General features: G+C 41.7%; 1 long non-coding RNA gene across 1 annotated transcript; it reads left to right on the forward strand.

Moving 5' to 3' along the window:
- Window positions 1-1,115: 1,115 nt before the first annotated feature.
- On the forward strand, window positions 1,116-13,870 carry LOC149916841 (uncharacterized). The gene is made up of 3 exons (XR_016468956.1): window positions 1,116-1,506; window positions 9,999-10,138; window positions 13,738-13,870. It is a non-coding gene; the product is annotated as an uncharacterized LOC149916841 (long non-coding RNA).
- The last annotated feature ends 650 nt before the right edge of the window (window positions 13,871-14,520 follow it).

The following is a 14,520-nucleotide window of genomic DNA, read 5'->3' on the forward strand; positions in this document are numbered from 1 at the left end:
GAAGGCTGCGGGGTGACCTCATTGCAGCCTTTCAGTACATAAAGGGAGCCTACAAAGAGGAGGGGAATCAACTCTTTGAAAGGGTGAGTGACAGCAGGACAAGGGGAAATGGTTTTAAGCTGAGGGAAGGGAGATTTAGGTTGGATGTCAGGGGGAAATTCTTTACGGAGAGAGTGGTGAGGTACTGGAACAGGCTGCCCAGGGAGGTTGTGGATGCCCCGTCCCTGGAGGTGTTCAAAGCCAGATTGGATGGGGCCCTGGGCAGTCTGGTCTAGCATTAGGTGGAATGGTGGTGGCCCTGCATGTGGCAGGGGGGTTGGAGATTCATGATCCTTGAGGTCCCTTCCAACCCTGGCAATTCTGTGATTCTGTGATTCTGTGATCATTTTCTCAGCAGGACGACAAAATCTTTCAGCTCTGTGAAATGTTTTACTGTGCCCATATGTTTGGCTACAGCTGAGTCCGACTATAAAAGTATGACATCTTTTAATTACATTTTAATGAAAGCTGTAACTAATCCAATAGCTCATTTGCTGGTACCTTGTGGGAGAAAGAAAAGCTCAAGAATGACCTCAGAATTCTTGTTTTTAGAGTCTGTGAAAAGATACAGGATGGCAGTCATACCAAATTCCTGCTAATAGCCTACAGCATTAGATTTTATTTGCAAATGACCACGAAGAACATCTACATTTAAACAGGGATTTAAAGGTGCCGTCCAGTGTATCTCAGCAGAACAAATGCTCTCCTCCATTTGCCAGCTTTCTCAAATACTGAAGGCAGCATAAGTTGTTCAGGAAGCACATGTTCTAGGAGTAGGTCTAGTCTGAGGGGCTGCCCACAGACTTCATGGAGCTTTGAATCAGATCTTACCAAATCATCTCTTGTTGAGACCTTTCACAATACAGGAAAAAAATGGTTTTGAGCCATCAATAGGCATAATTTTCCCCAACTCTGAAAACTGACATATCTTTTAAGTTCACCAACAATAACCTGACTTTTATACCTTGCCTGCCTGCCGCATAGACAAATATGGTCATAATATTCATAATTGTTACGTATTTCTCTAGAATGAGTGAACTATACCTTAGAAAGCTCAAGGACAGCCTGGAATTGAATACATGAAGTAGTGGGCTTAAAAAAAGAAAAATAAAAAGCCAGAAAACCTTGCAAATTTCAATACTAGGAGAATAAAAGTACTTCAGAAAGGAAATCGAGCATTTGGTGGGCATAGTTTGGCCCCTAGTGGATAGTAATTCTCATTGTCACATTGAATTGGTAGCCTGTACTTAAGCAAAAGCCAGGACAAAATAACCCTGGGCACTAAATTACTTCAGCTTTGGAGATGAAGCTTGTTTCAAGCCATACCTGAGATGAATTTGCAGTCTACTGACAGAACTGGAAACTAAACATTTGCCTTCTCAGCAGGACTGCCAATATATTGAAAATCCACATCCAGAAAATGAATCCTCTTCTCTTAAGCTACAAAATGTCCATCTGAATTGAAAGGTCAGTGAATATTTTCCTATTGCTTTGCTAATTAAGAGTCAAGTAATGTTCCTAATAAGGCAAAAAAAACAAGCTCGTTGTGCTTCTCATGTTTAGCAAAAAGCTTCAACAAATACTCTTGATGGACCAACATCCATGGCATTTTATTGTGGATATGTGCCATCATTCACCCCAATGAAAATGATGCCGTTTGCTTGCGATTATAGACTCCTATTGATTTCCAATTTTCACCAGACATGCTTGAGCCCCTTGGGATCTACGCATTTGTAGATCCCTATCAGTCTTGCAGTCAAGAAACAACGTGGCAATATAATTGGTGCAGTGTAGCAGTGAGACTCTCCCATTCTGCTTTCAATTTAGTCCCTTACTGCTGTTTCTTGACAGTAGATTTCTTCTTGGCGTTAATGGCCTCATAAGGTTCTCAAGGACCAGATTAAACTTTAAAAAGAAGTATATGTATTAGGTCTCTTTAAATTTAATAGCCCTTCTCTTAATAGGAATGCTATATCCAGAGCTGACTGTGCAACGTAACATTGGCTTTGTTTGGTTTTCTTTTACACTGGCAATAGCAATTAATGTTCTGTGTGTTCCTTTGCTGCTCAGACACAATGTCTAGTGCACTTTTGATCAAAGCATTTAACATCAGTAAAGCATGCTCATAACAACTGCATATTTGTAGTATTAAAATATGGCATACATAGCCTGAGGTTGTTGCAAGAATGATATTTGCACAGACTACAGTAAAACCAAGGTGATGCATAAATAATCTTCTTCAGTAAGGTGAAAAGGGAAAGTACATCAGCAGTATTTCTGTTTAGAACAGCTCTTTCAGCACAGAATTAATTCTAGCCCTCCTCCACTGATTCTCCTCCATAATACCTGTGCTCCAACCTGACAGTTTAAATTGCTAACAGGGTAGGGAACTTTAATTGTGCTGAAACAATGAATAACAAAGCATTTACACAGAATTCTGGAGAAATCGAAGCAGATACGTTTGTAATTACCAGCGAAAAGTGGAGTAACATTTATTGTTGATGTAGGGCTTCCCTACATGCAGCAGATAGCCTGGTGGAATGGTGCTGGTTTTACAGGAGTGAAGTAAAAACAGTGCTTTTAGCATCTCTGCAAAGCAGTGCTATTTGTGATGCAACGAGGAGTTCCACCAGGAAGTGAAAGCCTGATTTTATGAAGGCACGGCTAAATAATTATTTGACTCAGAATATTTGGAGGTTTAGTAATCCCAGAAACATCTCAGAAAGGCAGTCTTTGCAGAAATTATGGCGGAACCATTGTTTCTCCAATCTGAAACTGACTGCATGCTAAACCAACAGTGCTTGATCAAACCATCTGATGCACGGCTTTTCTTACAAAGCAAACACACCTGAGGGACACACAAGAGATACTTGTCATCTACTAAAGGTGGAGGGAATGCAAATACCCTTAGAGCCTGTGTGGTTCTAAAGCATAAATATTTCCCTATGTGGGCAGGAAGGCATTTAAACAAGTGTCAGATGCTGATTCCTGGGAACAGATGATTACAAACGTCTCACAATTGTGTGTTCAAGTGTTTGCAAAGTTTTATTACATGTAGTGGGCACTGCTAGAACTAAAATAAACAAAGTGCCTAAATATAGCAATGAGAATCATTATAACCATAACGACCTAAAAAATGCAAGCAAAATGAGGCCTGTATGTCAAAGTAGAATCTTATGCTAGACATGCAAATAGAGATGATGGATAAAAGGAGTTTGGCTATACAAATCTTTCTTCAGACAAGAAATGCTTCAGAGATTGCTTTGTTGCTTTTCTGTTCATTTGTTTTTATAATATTTAAATATATCTCCCTACAAACCTCATTTAGCTGAGTTGTGATTGACCACTCGGGAAAACCTGTTCCAAAACAGAGGTAAGGTTCCTACAACACAAAATCATGGAAAGTAAAATCAATTAATTAAGATGAAGATAACATAGTACGCAAGGTCCTTAAAAACTATCCAGATAGTAAGAAAGAGCTGGAAGAAGAGCATACAACCAATTACTGTATTTTAAAACTAAGTTTTAATTGAAGAAAGTGCTAGTATGGAAATCTCACTGCAGTTACTTTGAAAGAGCGTATCACTAATGACAAACTGATTTACTGTTCTGTTTTTGTGGGGTTTTTTTTCCTCCCCAGTAACAGAGTAGGACATAAAGAGAGATCTTTATAACACTTAAATAGGAGCCTTAGCAACCCTTTGCAGTCTGAAGAAGCACTTTTCTTCCACTGAAGTTCATCAAGATCAAATCAAACTTAAAGAAGTGAGATTTAGTAGAAACAAAGCAGCAAGGGCCAGGACTTCCATATCATTCCTGGAGGCTGGAATGTTTCAGGTGTTTGGTTTTTTTGTTTTGTTTTGTTTTTTGTTTTTAAAGACTTATTCAGAAAGAATTCTAGCAAAAAATATTGACAGTAAAGGTAATGATTTCCTAAGATAGCACCTGACATCTTGAGCACTTGAATAGTAAAAAGCTGAGATTTAGTACCAGTAGTAGCAGCTGGTATATTTATCCAAGAGACTTAATGCTCAGCATGGAGGCTTGAGGACCATACATACTTTCTCTGAATGAAAAAGAGCAATTCCTTCACTTGAAGCATTAGAGAAACCACACAAAGAAATACAAGCTCACATTGACTACAGTGTGTGATCTTACCGGGAGACTGAAGAGAACAGTTATAGGGTGCTCATCCTGTACTCAGTTTCATGGAAATAGTTGCTCTGATGTAAAAGCCAGTTTCAATCAAAATACAAATCATTAGTTTTGAAAGATCTTATTTGAATAGTCAGTTTGAAACCCTCTGAAAAGGATTTTCTTGAAGTGTGTATCTGAAAGTTCAACTAAGTCAGAAAAACATGCTCAAAGGCTCCAAGTTCAAAGGCAAGCTCCAAAACAGATCAAAAATACTAAATTATCAGGTGGAAGCATAATGAAAGTTTCTTATTATAAAGAGAAGACATAAAAGATCACAGAAACCAACTTGAATCTAATCACAGAGATGTGCTGAGAAAGGAGAGTCTTGGGGGATGCAATGAAGATGATGACTGGATGGCGGTGTGCATGACACATCCTCACACCCCACATGCACCAACTGCCCCCACCTGCAGGTTTGGCCCTCGCCACCACTACCAGAATTACGGTAAAATAACTCGTTTCAGACTCAGATCTTTTGAACAGCAGCTGAGTTGTAGAAACAAATAATTTTTCTTGATAAAAGCAAATGATCCTGAAATTTTAATTTATTTCTTTGAAGTATAGAAAGGCCATTTGGATCAACCCTGCTGTGTGCAGGAGTGAGGAAAGCAAAGTTACCAGATCAGTGCCATACAGCCTTCGTATTTCCAACAAGAGGGCTAAAGGTAGTTCTTGGCTACATCAAGGTGACATAGGTAGCAGACAAATGTGAATTTACAACTAACCCTGTGCTCCCAACCAGCAGAGTACAACTGCTGCTGAGCAGAGGCAGTGTCCTATATAGCAGATACACACTGGATGACAGCTCTCAAAAGAGAATGTGCTACCCTGGGGCATGGTGCTCCACATTAGCCACAGCGCTTGCACAGCAGCTAAGCCAGAAGCTCACATTTCACATTCAGATGAAAACGGCTGTGGTGAACACAAGGTGGTTGAACATTCAGCTGGGTGAGCAGCCAGGCCATGCTTGCCAGGCTTGCTCTGACTGCCATTGCCTACCTCTACAGAATGAGAATCATGCAGGAGCTCCTGGCCACCAGCTGGGGCTGCTTGGCAGTCTGTGCTGTGATGCCCTACTCCTGCATCAGGCTGGCCTTCAGGCACGGGACAAGGCCTGAAGAACCATGTGAATCCAGCACCTCAGCAGCACTCCACGGCCCCACCACAGCATGGCCCCCTTCTGCAGTTGGTGTCCCATTGCACTGCAGCTTGGAGCTGAACCCCAGCTTAACACATGCTCGATATTCTTCAAAGCTCAGCGTGTCAAACCTTGTTGCTCGTGTTACATTCACTGAGTGAGAGGGATGCCGCGCTTGTTGGAAAGCTGAGATAGGCAAACTGCTACAGACATCCAAGTTAGAATTCTAAATGTAACAGTGCAGGACACTGCCAATCTGAAATCTGATTTTTAAAAAAGCCAATTTATAGCATTTTTGGGTTTTACGCCTGACTGAGTTCCAATGAACTCTTAAGAATTTTACAGTCATATTTTCCTCTTCTGAAGATGCTTTCCTGCTCTGCTGAGGTGGTACACAGAGGGAAAAGGACTCGTTCCAGCACAGGGTGCTGCTGCTAGCTGCACAAAGCACATGGTTTGTAAGGAGAAAAAGGAAAACGGCCTTAATCTCTCTCAATTACATTTGTCCCGGATTTAACTACAGCATATTTCAGACAGAAGCCAATTTTGTTGTTTACCCAGCCTATTACTTACATTAACGTATAGATTAATGTATGTGAAAGATACATATGTGTGTACATAGGTATTAATGCACACACTTCAGTTGCACAGGAAAACGACATTACCAGGTGAGTGCTGCATGGCCGTGGTGTTAGAACTGTAACTTCTGCTCAGCAGCAGCAAAGCTCACAGCATCTCACTGTCACTCAAAACAGATCCAGGTAATTTTGAAAATCCTTAAGTGGCCTTACTTGTGCTTTATCGTGCAAAACTCAGTGACATAAATAAGCTGCTGTAGGAATCTGTTCCTACATTGCTCTCAACTCTGCTTTCCTGTAATAACTTTCTATTAAAGAGCCTTAGCAGAGGAGTTTTAATAAAGCAAAGTAGATGAGTTTGGATTGAGATCTTTATGAAGTACAAAGATGATCTGTGTGAGAATTTCATCATTCTAACAATAGCAGACGCAAAATTATGGAGATATTTGAAATGCAGCAGATAGTTGTTCCCCACCCCCATCTTACCAGTAACGAAAGACAGGACCTTTCCTTTACAAAAGGTTTGCCATGAATGTTTCAATTTGATATTTCAAATCTCCCTTATGCAAAGACGACTCCCATGAAATTAACTCCTCTCCGTTCACTGCTGCGTAACATCTCCGTGACAACTCTGGTAATTGCTTTCATGGGGTAAGCAATACTCAGAAAGCATGAATATTCCTTTGTGAAATTCAGCAATTACAAATAACTTGGAGGCACAAGCCGCAGTACTGTGTGATGGGTCGTGCTGCATAGGCAGCCCTTTGGAGACAATGCTCCAGCCCCACTCCTGAGCAGGAAAGCAGGGCTCCAGCTCATGAGCCCAGCAAAAGGGATGCTCATGGGTAGGGGATACTCTAGCTTCTTCCAGACAGCACACCAGACAGCCAGGCATCACCTAGGGAAGGCTGCCTCGGTCCCATCCATCGCTGCAAGAGTGCCATGACACAGTGCAGTGAGAGATAAGGGGACAACAGATGCCATGCAACAGGCACACTGAGCGTTGGCTAGGCTCCAGATAGAAATAACAGATTTGCATCAGTATTGTGGAATAGTTTAGGAAATTAAAACAGTTCTCATACCTCCAAGGAAGAAAAAAGGAGAAGTATCGCTGCCTCTGATGGCTCACGCAATACAGCAGTGCCCAGATCATCTCAAAATTAAATATAAGTTGATATTTGAACTGTTCGGGCTTCAGAGCCTCAGCCTCTGGCATTTCATAATACTTAGGTAATAAACGAACAATCTTATTTTATCAAAAAAAAAAAAGGGGGGGTGGGTGGGAAGAGTGCAGAGGAAATAGTGGCTGTGAAATGGAATCCACAGTTTCAGACATGAGGTCTCATTAATCTTGCTGATGAATAGGATCTTTATGAAAGGAGACCCCGCAGCCGGGAGAATTGAAAGGAAATAGTATGGAAAGTGAAGCAGCAGTTTCTTGTGCTAGTTCTTATGTGTTTTAAATTAAGTGGCTTTTGTGGAGGCTTGAGAAAAAAAGAGATCCAAGTAATTCCTGTTTTACAGGAGGAATGCACGTGGAAGCAACTGATGCTCCTTTTGCTGCAAGCCTTTTTTGGCAAAGAGATCAGCTTAAGAATACAGCCAAAAAAGGAATGGAAATGCACTGTTCGGTGATTAGTTTATGACATTCTACCCTATATATAGTGCCTATTTGGCAAACCTTCCCGCAGCTCTGTGTTTTTCATTGCAAGTGGCTTATATCAGTACTGACATCTTGCAGATGTTAGTAGCTTTGATTTTTTTCCCCCATGTTGCAAATGAGTTGGCATGGAAACAACTCTTTTCTGGCAACATGACATATGATTCAAGGCAAAATGCATTTAACACAGATGAATAGTTCAGGAATATGCCTATAACAAAAAGTCATCTTGAAAACTGCTTTGCATTTGTTGGTGTTTATGACAACTTTTTCAAGACAGTCTCAAAAAAATAATAATAAAAAAAAAATCAAGTGTTTAAGACTACATACCAGATGAATTTTTCACTGATGCTGCATACACTACTCTGTCCTTGATAAATTTGTTTTAATAACAAGAGGATAATATTAAAAGGAGAGGAAAAAAAGGTTGTGTGGTTATTTTCCTGTTTTTAAAGAGCTATTGCTGCATTGATTGCTATGTTTTGCAACGGGTCTCTCAGCCAGGACCACCTACAACATAGAGACAGCAGCACTGAGATGAGCACATCCTTGAGTGGCTGCTTATGGTTCAGGAGCCAGGGCAGGACCCTGCCAGATTTCACAAGCCACCACCCCACAGTGCCCATAGAAAGCTGCCCCCTCACCTGCCACTGCCATCTCCAAAGCAGCCCAGAGCCTTAGGAAACGGCTGGGTGTCCCTTTCAGCTCTTACTGTGCTTTTGTATCTCTTCTTTCGAGCAAGAGTTGAACATACACTTGATGCAGTTAAGAAAAACACAGGGAGCCAACAGCTGCTCCCTGCAGCACACACAGACTTTACCTTTTAAGTAAGTGGAAATGGAAACTGCAGTGTGCAAGTCTCCAGCACAGTCTGAAGCCTCCACAGAGAACCACAGAGAATGCCAGCAAGAGGTTTCCAAAGCAGTGGGTGAAGCAGGTGAGCCTGCAGCAGGGAGGAAAAGGGCTTGTGAAGGAGGCCAGGGGAAGACACAACAGGAGAATCCTCATGGGCCACAGTAATGTTGGGTGCACAGGAAGCCCTTCCAGTCCCCATCCAAACCTACTCCAAACTTCAAAGCTTTTGAAATATTATTATTACTGAAGAAGCCTGGCAAGAACTCACCTCAGTGATTTAGAGGAGTCTGAATTCAATAAAATTAGCATTTAAATGAACCCAATTAAGAAATGCTTTAAACTGAGCATGCAAGAAGGGAGTATGGGCGGCTTGCCTGTTAGAAAGCTGCAGAGTGCTAATGCACGAAGCGACAAGCCCTTGTGGGGCACTGCAGCAAGGGGAAAAAGCACCAGGCTCTGTGAGGAGAATGCACCACCCATTAGCATACATAGATGCGTTTTTCATTTCATTGTCACAGGGAAAAAATATTTTGCCTTATTTTTAAAAAGTGCAGAAATTAATTGCCGAGGTTGGCATATAAAAAGATACTATTATCTGTTCAACATCTATCAGAATGCTCAAAAATGGCAGGTCAGATTATTTTGCAAAAGGTACATAATAAATGTAAATGTCTGCCATGTCACGAGCATGCATTGAATCATCTTCTACTTAATTTCCATAGCATGAAACAGTCCAATTGCAAGAATACGAAATTTGAACAGACTCCATTTATTTTACTGATATTTGAATGCAATTTTTCTCCTAATGAATGCATCTGTTTTGGATGATAAATTGTCCATTAGAGAAAGCTCAGATGTGGGTTTTTTTGTCTGCATGTTTTGATTTTGCTGCCGTTAACACAGTGTTGTGTTTACTCTTTGAATTTTATCACTGTTTCTGTCATCAGCTGTGCAATACAGAAAAAAAATGCTAGAGTGGGCTTATAATCACAAGTATTTTAATTTATTAAATAAATGACCTAATTGCTTGCCTGAGATCTATTTTTCTTCTTTCTCTTGACCCTATTGAGAGTTAATCAGTTTCTTGGTGCTAATTAGATGTCAGCTTTAGTAGCCAGCTAATACATAAGAGATAATGACACCATTGTGCAAGACACAGTGTCCAACACATGACCCTGTTTCCTTAAATTATACCCTAAGGATTCATCAGGAAGCCTAAACACTTAGCAGTTTTGCAGCAGTAGCTCCTTCTGAACACAGGTAGTAGTAGAAATTCAAGACAGCAGTGGAGAATCAGACACAAAATGCAGCTTCTCACCATGCAACACTTTTGTAGGAATTACAGCTGCTATGCTGTTGTCCCACTTTGTGAATTTAGCATGCAGTGTTTGCCCAGTGTAGAAACGACACAAAGAAGGCTTAAATAGCAATTCAGTATTTCAGTTTTAGACCAGCAGGTTGCTAGAAGGAATGGAAACACACAACTTCCTAAGATGCCTTCCTGACCTGCAAATGTTTCTTGGGCTCACAGGGCTGGGAGGTGCACAGAGTGAACTCTTGGAGCTGCAGCAAGACCTTGGATGCAGATGTACCATTGGCTGTGGGCAGGCAGCACTCCCCACGCACAAAGGAAACATGTCTCAGGGTGCCCAGGACAGAAGGACCACAGAGGTGAGAAGAAGAGTGACAGCACCATGCAGCACATGCAGCATCATGAGGCGCACCAAGGGGAAATTCTCCTTACCCAATCTGATAGCCTTTCACAATGGAATGACTTGCTGTGTAGATGAGGAGAGAGCAGTGCATGCTGTCTACCTTGACTTCAGCAAGGCTTTTGACACTGTTCCCTCTAACATCCTCATAAGTAAGCACAGGAAGCATAAGTTGATACGGTTGCATGCCTATTTTCTGGAGAAAATGCACAGGCAACAGCCATCACAGCACAGAGGGTCAGGGCTAAGTGTGCAGTACAATCAGGCCTTCTGTAGAGGATGCTGTGAGAATAAATAACTTCAACAAATTTTGCAGAGCCTTTTTGCTGGTCTTCTCCTCCACAGAATCTTGCAGCCCAATCCAAGAGGACAAATGCCTGCTGGTAAGAGTCTGATATCCTCTTGAAAGGGCCTCCAGAATTCAGCAACATCTTAGTTACCTAAGCAAGCTCCTGCATTGCCCACAGGCTTTTCAGCATCTGAAGGGGAACATAAACTTTTGCAGCAAAACATCTACAAACCTTACTTTCTGCTGGAATAACCTCCCCAGCCTCTCCATCATGGTGCTCAGATTCACAGTGCAAAGTAACAGCTCTTAATCCAGTCCTTTAGCATCAGAGGAAGAAATTACTTTATCCCTATTGAAAAGGATTTCCTAGTAGAGTAAGAATCTCAAACCTCTTGCAATAAACTCAGTGAATATGCCAGTAAAAATACCTGCCAGTATGGAAATGCTGATCAGAACTGGAGTTCTGAAGTAATGTTTCTGGATCAAAGCTCTCAAAATGTAAAGCACATAAAATATTTTAAGTTACCTGTCATCCGATAGGTTATGATGGCAAAAATCTTCCAGAATTGAGTTGACCTTAACACATAAATGTAGAAAGCAGCGTAGGGGAGAGGCGGTGAAATTGCAAGCTTTTTGTGACTGTTTGCTCTCAAAACACTGTGACTGGTTCTACACCTGAAAGTCACTAAATGTGTCTGCTGTTTGATATTTTTTAAGTGCCGTTATGCCTGAGAGGTGTTAATGCCTCATCCATTAGTTGTGACCCAGACTTCACAGCTTCACCCCTGACTTCATTAGAGCGATTGTGTGGGTTAATGCACTCTACTTTTATCTGGCAGTTAAACCTCCCAGGTTCATTTGTATCAAAGCTGTTGTACAAAGGAAGGGTCCCCTTTGAAGAGTCATGGCCTTGCAGAAGAATCTTTGAGCTGAGGGCAATTCTTGAGGAGAAGGATGGAGTAAGAAGGAAAACCATGTTTTGGTGCGAAGAAAGCAACACGAACTGCAGAGATGCACAGTGTTCAGAGGTGGTCACATCTCATAGGAAACCAAGGAGCTCTCTCAGCGTTTCTGCAAGAGGTTTCTCATGTTTCTCAAATGATAGAAAGATACTACTACCATCTCCTGCAGTAGAGAAGGTGGTACAGAGCATCACCTTCAGTGCAGAAATACATCAGGAATCTGGAATTTATGGTCTAAAATAACTGTAACCTCCAGGCACCACACAGCAGATAGCTTTGGAAATGCCAGGTTAATTGCATGCAGAGCACAAGGCTAGCTAACACACACTAGCTCTGCAAGAGCCTACATGCACCGATTCCTGTGACCCAGGAGTAGATGCTTTACAAATCACAGTGTGATCCTGCAGATGCAGAGAGCGGAGCTCACTGTGTAAGGCAAGCACCAGAAAGGTCAGGGGGGAAGGAAATGAATTAGGCATCCTGGCTCATCTGTGGACATCTGTGTAGTCACACAGCATCTCTAAAATATTCCCCCTGTGACAAGCCATCCACAATATTGGAAGAGGAAATTTGTCTTGTTGATTACAGATATTTAACTTCCTTTTAAGTCATGCTTTAACATACTGAAATAGCATAGCACTTGGTTCCCTATCAACTTTCATGGTAGCATAGTGACAGAAGCAGTAATCCATTCCTTCACAGCAGATCCACATCCCCAACAAGCCCTGAGCATAGATACAGGCACATATCCCACAGAGACCTAAAGGACACCAAGCAGGGAAGGAGAAAATGAAGACAACTGTTCTCTCTTTTTTAAAAAATTCTGAGCACATGAAAATGTGTACCCTTAAACTAGATTTGTGGTAGCTGCTTGAAAAACACATGTAAAATTCTCCATGTGAGAGAAAGCACTTTAATGAAGAAATATTGCATTGTTGAACTCACTGTCCCCAAAAGAACAACATGGAGAGTTCTTGCATTTAAGGAAAACAGAAATATGGTGACCTATCGCCCAATGATAAATTCAGCAATTGAAGGAGTTGAAGCACATCCCTGACTTTGTACCCAACTCCCTGAAGGCAGCAAGCAGAGCAGCACATCCCATAGATATGTCTTGGGGATAGGTATGTGACTGCTGCTACGCTGTGAATCGAGGCACAGCAATGCATTGTACTTAATGTTTCACTACTGGGTCTGCTTTCCACTTGACTCTGGTCACGTGTGCACACGTCAAGAAAGTATGAGAATATAACCATATTGCATTTCATTTCTAATGTATATAGAGGCTCTGTTTCACGCACTGCAGTGTAAATGTTAATACCACTTACAAAACGATTTAATAGGGACCTTAATTTCACTTGCAAGACTAGAACTGGGGCGACAAGAGTCAGACTGCTTATCTTTAAGCCATAATCTACCAGGAAGCATGAGGAAAATACCACCTAAGAAATGTGAACTGTAACATTTTGTGGGCTAATGAAAGGCTGCTCCACAGAGGACTCTCATCCATGGTAAATCGAGGCAGGTGCTATGGCTGTCGTGTGCTCAGGGGCTTTCTGGGAGCCCAGGGGCCATGGTCCAGCTGTGCATGCCTCCTAAGCTGCTTTCCATTAGCTATGCCCACATCAGACTCATGTTGCTGCAGCACATCTAGCAAGGGATTTTTTGTAGCAAACTGGGGGAGGAGGTATTACACCTAAAATTATGTTACTGTTCAGGGGGGAAGTACACAACTGCACAAGGAAACTTTCTGCTCAGTATTGCTAGAAGGATGCCCAAGATGCAGTATTACCCCTGAGTAGCTCAAACTATTCAGGACCATGCGTAGCTCTGCTATGAAATACTCTCTGTAAATATCTACTATATTTAACCAAAAGGAAAACCTGAAATGGAAAAAAAAAAAAAAAAAAAGAGCAGCACACAACATATTTGCCAGCAGCCATGGGAAATAGGAACTAAAAATAAAAAAAATTAACCTGGAGCCAAGTAATAGATTGCTAATTAACAAGTTCTTGTGTTTATTTACTGAATAGATGATAAGTTAACCAATATAAGCCTGACCTTTTTAGTCATATTTCTAGCTAGGAAAGTCGTGGCTATTAACTGCTACCAGGGTGCCATGGGATTCGTGTTCAGAGGCTTCCTTTTCACTTTGTTGTTGTAGCCTCTCATCTTTTACTGACATTACACACCACTCATCACGATCAGTGTCAGAAGCTATAACAGCATCTGTTGCAGTGGCAGCTTCTGCTGGATGAAGAGTCTCCCTCTTTGCCTTAAATAATGTCAATCATTTTTCATTTTCAGCATTCAGACTTGCTCATCAGGTAGTAACAACACTTCCAGCTACACCAAACGTGATTTTTGAATAAACACCGGACTGAGATCATTGGAAATGATTGACAGCTTATAAACCACGCTTTTCAGAAACCAGCAAGGAAAGGGGAAAAAAAAAATAATAAAAAAATCTTTCCCTCCTTCTAATGTTTCACTGTCATTTGAAAGAGCTTCTACCTGAGGGGGTGGTGGACAGAAACTTGATTTGTGACATGTGAGGGCCTTGCAGGTGGCTCATAGAATCCCCTGCCCCCTTCCTGCGTGAAGCCACACTGAAGAGAAGGGTAGTGTCAGCAGTTACTTAATGATCTTCATTTTCCTTAATTATCAGGCACCTAAGTATCCAGTTAAGTTAGTCCCTATGGAGTAGCTGATATTCATTATTCTTAGCACAACTATCCTCTCGTAAGCATTGTCTGTACATTCTCCAGGGATCATTCTCAACAGCAGCAGTCTGAGATGCACCTGTGCCCCCAAGTGCTGATGTCACACACCAAAATGCAACCCTGGCCCACCCTGCCCTATGGACACAAGCAAGGGCCCTAGGGTGATGAGCTGCATGCATAAAAATGTTATTTCTGAAAGCAAGCCAAGCAGAACAGATCAATATGGGCACCAGAGAAAAAGAACCTACAGAAATGAAAAATGTTGGCAATCTGTTATTTCCAAGGAAATAAGACTCACCCCTGTGGGCAGATGTCTATTAGTCTGCACAGGAGGCTAGTGTTGTGCTGCCTTGCAGATCTACCTGCT

This window comes from Phasianus colchicus, chromosome 9 (assembly GCF_987193195.1).
Source record: "Phasianus colchicus chromosome 9, bPhaCol1.hap1.1, whole genome shotgun sequence".
NCBI lineage: Eukaryota > Metazoa > Chordata > Aves > Galliformes > Phasianidae > Phasianus > Phasianus colchicus.